A 12,212-nucleotide genomic window follows, 5' to 3' on the forward strand; every position below is an offset into this window, starting at 1 on the left:
CCCTCATCCATGGTCTGATTATGGATGAGGAGGCTAATCTGGCATGTAACCAGGGTGGGTGAACAGGATGGAGTTGGTCTCACCCAACTATGCCTATCTGGTTATTCAGTGCAGCATCAGGCCAAATTTGAGGATCGGGGATGGGGAGTTGCTGTAGTTTATAGAGATTCTCTCTCATCTCCAGACTCTCTGTCCAGTTGTCTAGAGTGTGTGTTCTTGGTGTTGGGCAGCCGGGACAGATTAGGGATTCTGGGGGTTTACTGCCCACCTTCCTGCCCAACAGTGTCCCTGCCTGAACTGACAGAGCTGGTCTCGGAGGCGGTGTTGAGGACTCACAGACTGCTGGTTCTGGGAGACTTCAGCATCCATGCCGAGGCAGCTGGCTTTGGGGTGGGTCAGGACTTCATGGTGCCATGACAACCATGGGTCTGTCCCAACATGTCACTGGCACAAGGCAGGCCACACTCTGGACCTTGTCTTCTCGACTGGGCAAGAAGAGAGTGATTTGAAGGTGAGGGACATTGACATCAGTCCCTTGTCATGGTCAGGTCACTTCCTGTTGAGATCTAGGATGTCAGCACCTTTTCCCCTGTGCCAAGGTGGGGACCTATTAGGAAGGTCTGCCCTTGGAGGTTGATGGATGCAGTGGGATTCCAAACGGCTCTGGGGGTTTTTCCGGCTGATATGATTGGTGCTTGTCTCGAAGCCCTGGCCGATCTCTGGAACACCCAAATGGCTCAGGCTATTGACACGATCGCCCCGAGCGTTCTCTCCCACCTTGTGGAGCCTGATTGGCCCCCTGGTGTACTCCAGAGCTTAGGGCGAAGAAACAAGCTGGGAGACAGCTTGAACGCAAGGGGAGGAAAGATCCAAATGAATGCAACTGAACACTGCTCATTATCGAGCCTACCTAGTGGCAATGAAGGCAGCAGAGAAGGCATACTTTGCTGCCTCCATTGCATCCTCATTATGTTGTCTGGCAGAGCTTTTCTGGGTTGTACAGGGCCTTTTACAAGCTGGCCCAAAGGAGTTGACAGAACCATCGGTAGCTCACTGTGACTTGTTTGCAAAAGCATTTTGAGAATAAAATTGCTTGCATCCACCAAGACCTTGACTCTTCTGTTATAGCAGATGAAACTCATGGGGTGTCAAGAGCACAGTCTAATCCTGTTGTGTTGGCTGAGTTTCGGTTGGTAAGGCTCAAGGGTGTGGACAAAGTGCTCGGATCAGTTAGAGCAACCAGTTGCGCTATAGACCCTTGCCCCTCTTGGCTGATAAAAACCAGCAGGGAGGGAACAGCTAGCTGGGCCAGGGAGGTGATCAATGCCTCTTTACGAGAGGGGTGCTCCCTGCCTGTTTGAAGAAGGCAGTGGTAAAACCACTCCTTAAGAAACCTTCCTTGGATTTGGAAAACCTAACTAACTACTAGCCAGTTGCTAATCTCCCTTTTCTGGGTAAAGTTCTGGAGCGAGTGGTTGCGGACCAGATCCAGCCGCTTTTGGAAGAAACTGATTTCCTGGATTCATTTCAATCTGGGTTATGGCCTGGCTTCGGCACAGAAACTGCTTTGGTCGCCCTGTATGATGACCTCTGTTGAGAGAGAGAGAAAAGGGAAACATGTCCCTGTTAATTTTTCTTGACCTCTCAGTGGCTTTCAATACCATTGACCATGATAAACATTAGGAAGAACTTCCTGACAGTAAGAGCTGTTCGACAGTGGAATTTGCTGCCAAGGAGTGTGGTGGAGTCTCCTTCTTTGGAGGTCTTTAAGCAGAGGCTTGACAACCATATGTCAGGAGTGCTCTGATGGTGTTTCCTGCTTGGCAGGGAGTTGGACTCGATGACCCTTGTGGTCTCTTCCAACTCTATGATTCTGAGATTCTATATCCTTCTGGAGCGACACTCCGAACTAGGGCTGGGTGGCACAGCTTTGCAGTGGTTCCAGTCCTACTTGGATGGTCGTTCCCCGAGGGTGTTACTTGGGGAATGGTTTTCAGCCCTGTGGAACCTTCAATGTGGGGTTTCGCAGGGCTCAATCCTATCCCCCATGTTGTTTAGCATCTACATGAAACTGCTGGGTGGGGTTATCTGGAGGTTTGGAGTATGTTGTCAGCAGTATGCTCTATTTCTCCTTTACATCTGCAGGTGAGGCAGTGGAAGTGCTGGAAATCTTGCCTCAGTAATGGACTGGATGAGAGCCAACAGACTGAAGCTCAGTCCAGATAAGACTGAGGCACTGCTAGTGGGTGGTTCCTCAGACCGGATGGGTGGGAGGTCATCTGCTCTTGATGGGGTTACACTTCCTCTGAAGGAGCAGGTTCGTCACCTGGGGTTCCTCCTGGATCCTCTGCTGTTGCTCGAGGCTCAGGTGGCCTCAGTGGCCCAGAGTGCCTTCCATCACCTTCAGCTGGTGGCCCAGCTATGCAGAGATATCCTAACTACTGTTGTCAATGCTCTGATATAATCTAACCTCAAGGTTAGATTACTGCAATGCGTTATACGTAGGGCTGTCTCTGAAGATGGTTCGGAAACTACAGCTAGTGCAGAACTCAGCAGCCATGTTGCTCACCAGAGCACTACTGTTAGAACATATTATACTGATCCATGTCCAACTGCACTGGCTACCAATTAGTTTCTGGGCCCAATTCAAAGTGCTGGTTTTGACCAAGAAAGCCTTAAATGGCTCAGGACCGCAATACCTCCAGGACTGCTTCTTTCCATATGAACCTACCCAGGCGCTGAGATTATCTTCTGAGGTCCTCCCTCGTGTGCCTCCTCCTCGAGAGGTCCAGAGGTGGCAACACGAGAATGGGCCTTCCCTGCAGTGGCTCCCCATCTATGGAATGCTCTCCCCAGGGAAGTTCGCCTGGTCCCTTCATTATACACATTTGGGCGCCAGGCAAAAACGTTGATCTTTTCAACCAGGTCTTTGGTTGATCTTACTGACATCCAACACCCTTTTAGAATGTGGTTCTTTTTGGGGGGTTTATTGCTTTTGGTTTGATTTTATATGTTGTGGTCTTGTTGTGAACTGCCCTGAGACCTCTGGGTATAGGTCGGTGTATAAGTTGAATTAATAACAATAACAATAACAATAAAGTTCCCAGGAATCTTTCCCAAAGGCATGTGGTTGGGCAGGAGGCTGGAATAGAAAGGCTACTGGCCTAATCCTTTAGGTTCTTCTTGTAGAATCATAGACACATAGAATTGCAGAGTTGGAAGGGACCCAAAGGTCATCTATCCAAACCCCTTGCAATGCAGGAATCTCAACTAAAGCATCCAGGACAGATGGCCATCCAACCGCTACTTAAAAACCTCCAAGAAGGAGAGTCCACGACTCCAAGGAAGACTGGTCCACTGTCAAACAGCTCTTGCTGTCAGAAAGGTCTTCCTGATGGTTAAATGGAATCTCCTTTCTTGCAGCGTGGGTCCTAACTTCTGGAGCAGGAGAAAACAAGCTTGCTTCATCCTCCATGTGACAGCCCTTGAGATATCCTCTCAGTCTTCTCTTTTCCAGACTAACATGCCCAGCTCCTTCAACCGTTCCTCATAAGGCTTCCAGACCCTTAAACAGTGAGGAAACTTTGGCCATGTGGCCTCCTTTATAGAGGGCAGCTCTCTGTTTCAAGCACTCCCAGAGGACACTCAGCTCTCTGAGCAGTCCTCTGTCTGAAAGGCTGTCCAGCTAAAGAGCCCAAGAAGAAGGGGGAACAGGAGGGCTCTTGAAGTCGCCCGTCCACAAGGAGCCCTTGAACAGGCAGGGAGGCAGGCAGCTTGCCTGGTCACAGTCCTCTCCACTTTTGGCAAGATGGATTTGCATCTCAATTTAAATTACAATCATCATTTTTAAAGGTGTGCCCACACATATAAAGTAGCAATTCTTCTGCCCACCTGCAGCCTCTTTTGCCTCTCACGATGCAGCAGTGAGCGCGCCAAGAGTAGCCCTGGGATGGCTGTAAGGGGCTGTCCCAGGCGAGGCTGCCCTGCGGCAAAAGGTTTCTGCAGAGAAAACAGGAGTCTGTTGTTTTGCAAGTGCTCAGGAAAACAAAAAGTGCTGGCATAAGATTTGGATTGCTCCTTTTCCAAAGTGGACTTCTTCTTTTCCAAATCCGATTGATGAGAGACCCAGATTGGTGCTTAGTTATTAAACTGGGGATGTTTTCATGATTACGGTATTTTGCAAAATGATTGTTTTTCTAATGATGTTTCATTGTGTACATATTGTTACCCCCCCCCCCCATCTCCAAGTGGTGAGAGACTGCAGTGGTTCCAAGCACTTACCCACAGTTCAGTTTCCCTGCAATCAAGGCCTGCGGAGATTGTGGTGTCATCTTATTCACACATATATACAACCTGAGCATAAGATGGAAGAGCTCATAGCATGTGAGATCCATGCCCTGGAGCATGGAAGGCAGTTTGAGAGGACCTAATGTTTTATGAGATGGTGTTCACACACACAATAATAAATCATAGAATTATAGAATTGGGAGGGACCCTGAGGGTCATCTAGTCCAACCCCTGCAATGCTGGAATCTCAACTAAAGCATCCGTGGCAGATGGCCACCCAACCTTTGCTTAAAAACCTCCACGGAAGGAGAATCCACTACCTTTTGAGGGAGTCCATTCCACTTAAAATCTCTTCCAAATAAAATACAGATAGAGGGGAATGAACGTTGGATGTCCCAGCTACTTTCCCTGGGTCCCCAGTGTGGGATTGGCAGAGGCGGATATATTAATAAATGGACCTCATTGTCTTTAAATCTGTATTCCTTCCTGCGACTTGAGGTGAACCAAAAGGGCAAGAGAAATAATAAGCAGAGGCCTAATTCATTATTTATCCGCAGCCCTGCCAAGGGAAGTGTCTCAGGGAGATTACCTGAATAATCCAGCATTAGCATCTTGTTTCAGAGATCTTTATTAGGACTTGGGAAAGGCTCCCAGGGGTGGTGGGAGGGGACTGGGGAAGGAAACCCTTTGGCTGCGTTCAGAGATGGAGGAGCTTGTTGGGAGGAAGGCGGGAGAGGCAGGCGGCTGTGCTGTGAAAACGCTGATGCTGCAGCGGAGATGGATGAAAGCCAGGGAGGCAAAGGGACCCGAAGACTCCTGCGCACTCACTCACTGTGCAGGCAGAATACATCTCTCTGGATCAGCATTTGATGCCGCCCCATTTATGCTTTATCAGAGGCAGTTTTTTTAAAAAAAGAAAAATTCTATTCTCTATAAGAACATGAGAAGAGCCTTCTGGATCAGGCCCAGAAGGAGGCCCATCTAGTCCAGCATCCTGCTCTCCCTGTGGTCAACCAGATGCCAGGAGTTGTGGAAGCCACCTGACCAGGGTTAGGCAAACTAAGGCCCGGGGGCCAGATCCGGCCCAATTGCCTTCTAAATCCGGCCTGCGGACGGTCCAGGAATTAGCGTGTTTTCACATGAGTAGAATGTGTCCTTTTATTTAAAATGCATCTCTGGGTTGTTTGTGGGGCATAGGAATTCATTCATCCCCCCCCCCCAATATAGTCCGGCCCCCCACAAGGTCTGAGGGACGGTGGACCGCCCCACAGCTGACAAAGGTTGCTGAGCCCTGCAGCTGACCAAGATCCCTCCAGGGAAAGCACAGAGGAAGAGGCTTTAGATCTGGGATCCTGGTGGTGCACGGCCAGACACACCCAAGGGGAGGGGAAGAGCTGGGAGGTTGAGGAAAAGGGGGGAACAGACAGGAGTCAGACTTAGCAGCTTCACCCCAAGCCCCCTCCTCCCACCCCCAGAACATGGCATTTACTTTACCTAACAGAGCAGAGAGCGAAGCAGAGAAGGAGAGGACCCCTTGGGAGTCGCGAGAGAGGGAGGGAGGGGTCTGACTCAGAGGGAAGGGGGTGAGGTGGGAGGTGCAAGACCGTCTGAGCAACGGCTTGCTATAAGGGAGCATATCTCATTTGTCTCCATATGTTTCCTGTTCTCTTTCCTTTTTAAAACTACTAACTGCAAGATCGCTGGTGTGACCTTGTCTCTCTCTGATCTGCACCAAACTGTGCTATGTGTCAGTACTCCTGTGACATAACCCCTTCCCCCAAAATATTTAAAGGCCATAGAATGCTAATCAGTCCAACACCTGGTTGAAGAGGAATGTTTTTGCCTGGTGCCTAAAGGTGTATAATGAAGGCACCAGGCAACCCCCCCCCTCCCGGAGAGAGCATTCCACAAACGGGGGGGGGGGGGCACTGCAGAAAAGGCCCTGTTCTCATGTTGCCACCATCCAGACCTCTCATGGAGGAGGCACATAAAGAAGGGCCTTAGAAGATGAACGCAGAGTCTGGGCAGGTTCATATGGGGAAAGGTGGTCTTTGAGGTATTGTGGTCCTGAGTCATTTAAGGCTTTATACTGGTCAAAACCAGCATTTTGAATTGGGTCCAGAAACAAGTTGGCCGCCAGTGCACTTGGACCAGGATCGGTGTAAGATGCTCAAACCATCTTGGCCCAGTGAGTAAGCTGGCCGCTGAATTCGGCCCCAGCTGAAGTTTCTGAACCATCTTGAGAGGCAGCCCCACATATAGCGTGTTGCCTCTTGCCTTGCCCACCACAAGTGTTCCCACCCTGGCAGAAATACCAATAGCAAACTTGGTTTCCACTGAAGCCAAAAAGGGCACCATCTGTGCCTTAGAGGGAGGTCTCAGCAGGGTCTGGGAATGCCTGCATTTGCGCAATGAAAGGAAAATATATCAAGGAGGACAGTGTCAGCTTGGTGGCTGTTGGAGGCAGGAGCAGCCCAAGACATTTTGCCCTCCTTTTCCCCTGCCCCCCTGCTGTCCCCACACTACCACCAGCCCTGTCATTCAACGGCACCCTCTGCTGGGCTGCTCCTGCGCTGCCTTCGCAGCACCCTTGGCCGGGTCCACTGGGGCTCTTCTGACATGATTGTGGGCTTGGGTCCTGCGTGTGTGCTTCAAGAGGGTGTTGAACTAGATGTGGCCATTGTCTCATCCAGAAGCAGTGGCGCCACAACGGGGGGGGGAGGGGGCGGTGCGCCCCAGGTTCCACATCTGGGAGGGTGACAAGGCGGCACCCCATGGGGTGCTTGTCCTGCTGCCCCACCCTGGGTGCGGTGGTGCAAGCAGCCATCGCACTGCCACATGTGGAGGACCCTCCGTTCGTGGCTGCAGCCGTGAGCGGAGGATCCCAGCCCCAGCGGCAAACCGCTATGTACAGTGCATGTGCGGCGTCGCATGCATGCGTTGTACGTAACGACGCCGCACATATGCTGTACCTTAGCAGTTTGCTGCCGGTGCCGCTCGAGCGCTGTACGGATGGCGGTGGGATCCCTCCATCGCCACTACAGCCGTGAATGGAGGATCCTTTGTTTGCGGCTGCAGCAGCAAGCAGAGGATCCTGGCACTGGAGCGCCGCCGTTGGCAAACCGTAGCAACGCCCCTCCCCGGGTGTCACGATGCCTTCGTTTGCCCCTGTCCAGAAGGTGCTCTTCTTATCTTCTTAAAGGAAGGAGACTCACAAACACCCCTCAGCTACCTCAAACGTAGGGCGGAATCAGCACAAGCCCTTCCTCGTGAGAATTTCATGGCAACTTTATCTCCCTTTTGACAATTTCCAGCACAGATTCTTTTCTTGTTAATAATAATAATAATAATAATTTATTATTTGCACCCCGCCCATCTGGCTGGGTTTCCTCAGCCACTCTGGGCGGCTTCCATAGAAACCAAGAATACACTAAAATATTAACAATTGTTAATTGTTGGAACACGATGGGAGAAATTACCAGCACCCATTCCCACACGTATTTTACTCCCGGTCATGTCTTTAATGCCACACGTTCACCTGCAGAAAACAGACTGATTCTGTCACCACTTGTCTCTAGATGGGTTGGGTTTTTTGTTAGACACTGGCTGTCAGCAGCTCTTTTGTGAAATTAGCCACAGAGGGAAGAGAGAATATGGCAGCCTGGGATATCATATTGGTGCTTCTGGAGATTGTTTGCTACAGGATGTTTCCAATTATAAACAGCCAAGATGCTTTTGCCATAACAAAGGCAGATGGAAACCTTATCAACAGCAGCAAACAGTTATGGGGGGGAAGTTGAGTTAGCAGGACTATTAACCCTCTGAAATAGAGTCTGCTTCCCGGAATGGGAAAATAATAATGTCCATAGCTGAAATAATTAACAGAAAAACAATTTGCAACACTTACTTAATTAAATGGAAGAAGAATATGCTAATGCAACGGTAAGTCTTCACAAAGACAGCTAACGCCTCTGCATGCAAAGCAAGCAGTTTTCATATGCTCATAACTTTTGTTAAATCAAAACCAATTTTCTTCCAATTTACTAAAGTGCGTGTGCTTCGACAGGGAGTTCATCTGTGGCAAGCTGCAGACCTGAGCTGTGATGTCTGGGTATAGCTTATATAATATAGATATATTCTAAAGAGCCTTGCTTTTTCAGCATTCAAAAACTTAAAAACTCACCCAGAACTGTCATCAGGAGATTTGAAGTGAGGTGCTGCCATTATGCAGATGACAGCAGCTCTGGACCTCCATTCCATCTGAAGATGGAGAGGTGCTTTGGGAATGGGACTGGGGCTCAGAAGCAGAGATGGGCTGCCTGTGGACCAATAAACTGAAGGTGAATCCTGGTAAGACAGGACTCAGTTCTTGTGTCTGACAGGTGGGAAGATGGCCTGTTCTGGATGCAGCTGCACTCCCCTGGAGAAGCAGATATCCATGGGGGTTTTCTTAGGTTTCCAAACATGCCCCTGGACCCACAAAGTTTCCTCCTCAATCTCAGTGTTGCCCTTCTAAGCACAAAACTAGAATGAGTGGCCTCTGCCTATCGTGAAAATGGTTCCACAGATTCTGAGAAGGAAGCAAGGAGATAGAATGTCCCTCACAGCAGAAAACGTTTATGTGTCTTGTACAAAATCAAAGAGAGAGCGAGAAAGGGCCTGCTAATTGTTTGAAGACAACTGTTATGTACTGAAGTTCTCACCCTGGGCCAGCAGGGGGATACTGTAGATAGTTATGCAAATGAAGGATCGAAAAGTGACGTTCAGTGATTGGATAGTTTTAGAAAATGGCAACAGTTGCATTGTTCTGGAGCTCTATATAAGCAGGCTGACTGAGCTCCTCAGCCTAGTTCTGTTCTGGCATCTGAATAAAGAAGAGCTGTTTAAAGAATCGCTGTGTCGTCTGACATGTTCGCCCACAACTTAACAACAACGATGGGCATTTTGTGTAGGGTTATTTATTCCCTTTATTACCTGACCTTCAGTGGGCCACTGAGATAAAGATATCAAGTTAGAAAACTAAAATCACAATAAATATCAAAGTAAAAGCAGCATGATATGAATGCAGTAGACCAAGACAGTAGAATGGGTGGCATCAGGTAACACATCACCCCACACTGCTCCGTCCTTCCAAAAATCTTGTCAAAAAGCTGTGCCTTGACCTGCTGATGGAAGTTGTACAATGTTGGTGCCAAACATAATTTTCAAGGAATCTTTGGTAAATGTCAGGAATAATCAGCAATAAATTACACTGTGAATGTTGAAGTTAACTCTTTATTAGCAAGAACACAATCTGCACAGACTTGGCGGAGTGTCAGGCCTAACGGGCACAGCAGCTGAATCCCCGGTAGGTCCTGCCCTATTGATTAGTTGCTGAGACTAAAAGTCCCCACCTCCCACAGCTGTCTAAGTCCCCTTCTCTCCAGGGGTTTCTCCAAGCAATCAGAGACTATTCCTGCATGAAGCCTACCTCTCCTTCACCCTTTTCATGCCTCTTCTGGTTCTTTGAGACAAGGGGGGAGGGGAACTTGTTGCAGCAGGAGGGGGAGACACTCGTGACTCTGCACCAGCCTGACTCATCTCTGCCTCTTGGCCTCCCTCAGATTTAGCTCTCCTGCTTTAGCTTCTCCCTCTGATTCTGGACTTCTCTCTGCCACCGCCTCTCCCAGTTCACTATTAGCTCTTCAGCTTCTGACACTTTCTCCTCCCAGTCTCCTTCCTCTGACCACTTATTGTCGTCCCACCACCCCTCCCTGGGCTCTGAGCCTTCTTCTCTTGGGGGATCCTCAGCTGGTTTCTCTCACCATTCCTCTGCATCCAACCAGTCAGTGACAGTAAATCACAGAGTGATAGAACCGTCATATAGTCCACCATTTGCAATGCACAATTCACTACTAAAGAATCCCTAACAGATGGCCATCTTCTCTCTGAAAACCTCCAAACCTCCAAGGAAGGAGAGTCTACTGCTTTCCAAAGAAGTTCATTCCACTGTTGAACAGTTCTTCCTAATGTTTAGCTGGAATTTCCTTTCTTGTCATTTGAATCCCTTAGTTCAGTTCCTGCCCTCTGGAGCAGCAACAGACAAACTTGCTCCATCTTCCTTGTGACAGCCCTTCAGATATTTGAAGATGGCCATGATATCTCCTCTCAGTTTTCTCTTTTCCAGGCTAAACATACCCAACTCTTCATAAGTCTTATTTTCCAGACCCTTGATCATCTTGGTTGTCCACCTCTGCCCCCTTCCAGCTTCTCAACATCCTTTTTAAACTGCTCCCCAGAACTGGACACAGGGCTCCAGGCGTGGTCTGACCAAGGCAGAATAGAGTGGGCCTATTACATCCCTTGATTTGGACACTAGACTTCAGTTGATGCAGCCTAGCAGTATATATATGTGAAGCAGAAGAAATATGTCAACACTAATAGATAATCTCCCAGTTCAAGTAGGTTTTATGATACCTTCTTTGAATTATTGTCAGAATTGGTGAAGGGAAGCTGGTAATTTGAAGTGATTAAAATTGAGTCTGTGATGGATAGGAAAAAAAATAAACAGGGAATAATAATACCATCTTTGACTAAAAAGAGAGTTCTGGTGGGGTTGCCATGTGTCCCCTTTTTCCAGGGGTAGCATTTCTCTCTGGGTGGATTTTTTAAATTAGCCAAAATGTCTCTGGCTCTGCTTTCTGGATGAGACATAGACATAACTGGCGGCTGAAGACTTGCTTTCCTCTTCTCATCTCCTGCCCCCCCCCCCAGCAATATAGCACAGCTTCTATAGCCTACTTAGAGCAGGGGTATTTAAAACGCGAGTCGTCATAGTGTCCTCTTTTTTGCTCTTCAAAATATGGCAACCCCAATTTCTGGGCTTACTTCCCTTAGCTCCCCGAGTACTTGGGAGGATGGATCACCTTCATTCCAGATAAACTAAACTCTGAATGAGTTAAGTTCCAGCCAGGGATGGCTATTTGCAGTCTTTTACTCTCCTCCTTTTGTTTTTCCATGTGAAATTGCTCTGCAGCTATTGTACCACCTGCTGGCTTGCACTGCCTTTAAGGCTCATGGTAACCATTTTGTCTCTCCTTTGAAGGGGATCAACACCCCAGGTCCTTAAACTGTAAATGCTCACACTATTCTGATGGTACAAGAGGGGGCTGTTTGCTACTTTATTGAAAAATTTCAAGTATCAATTTTCCCCAATTGCTCCAGCATTTACAGTATTGGTTAAATGGCCGGAAATTGTAAGCAGCTGAATAAAGGAGGCTGGTGTTTTTTCCCCCTTCTGCAGATTTGGAATTCTTCGGGTGAGGGGCTGATTGAAGATGTCAGGACTCGGAACTTCATTTAAAAATGCAGCATGCAGGTCAACTATGGAACTCCCTCCCACATGAGGCAGCGATGGTCATAAACCTGGATGGCTTTTAAAGAAGATGAGGCAACTTCATGGAGAAGAAAGGGCTGTCCCTGGCTCTGAGCCAGGAGGGCTCTGCTCTGCTTCCACAACTGGAGGAAGCAAGGCTTCTGAATGGCAGTGGCTGGAAAGGGCAGGAGGGAGACGGGGGTCCTGTGCTCAGGTCCGGCTTGCGGGCTGCTTCTTCCCCCAAGAGGCATCTGGGTGGCCACAGTGGGAACAGGAGGCTGGACTAGGTGGCCCTGATCCTGCAGGCTCTTCTAATGTTCCTATGTATTGAACAGACGGGGCAGGGGGGCTTTTTGGTTCCATAGGCCAGGTACTTATTAGAATTGGCCTTGTGGACTAAATTTATCAGGTGGGCAGGGCTGCCAACCTGTCAATCACCAGATGTCACAATGGTGCCAAGTGATTTGATGCTTTGAAGTCCCAAAGCTGGGAATTCAAGGCACCTTGCTAAAAAAATCTGCCAAACTGAATCCTGCCAAACTGATCAGGATTTAACCACTTGCCTATGAGG

General features: G+C 48.7%; 1 long non-coding RNA gene across 1 annotated transcript in view; it reads left to right on the plus strand.

Annotated features, from left to right (window-relative positions):
* The window catches only part of LOC307224719, a 215,602-nt gene extending 206,424 nt beyond the window's left edge, over window positions 1-9,178 (plus strand). The window contains exon 2 of the long non-coding RNA XR_013842718.1: window positions 9,017-9,178. This is a non-coding gene — a long non-coding RNA (uncharacterized lncRNA). The remainder of the gene's footprint in view (window positions 1-9,016) is intronic.
* Window positions 9,179-12,212: the final 3,034 nt, after the last annotated feature.

The sequence above is a fragment of the Podarcis cretensis genome (genome assembly GCF_951804945.1).
Source record: "Podarcis cretensis genome assembly, chromosome: 9".
Lineage (NCBI taxonomy): Eukaryota > Metazoa > Chordata > Lepidosauria > Squamata > Lacertidae > Podarcis > Podarcis cretensis.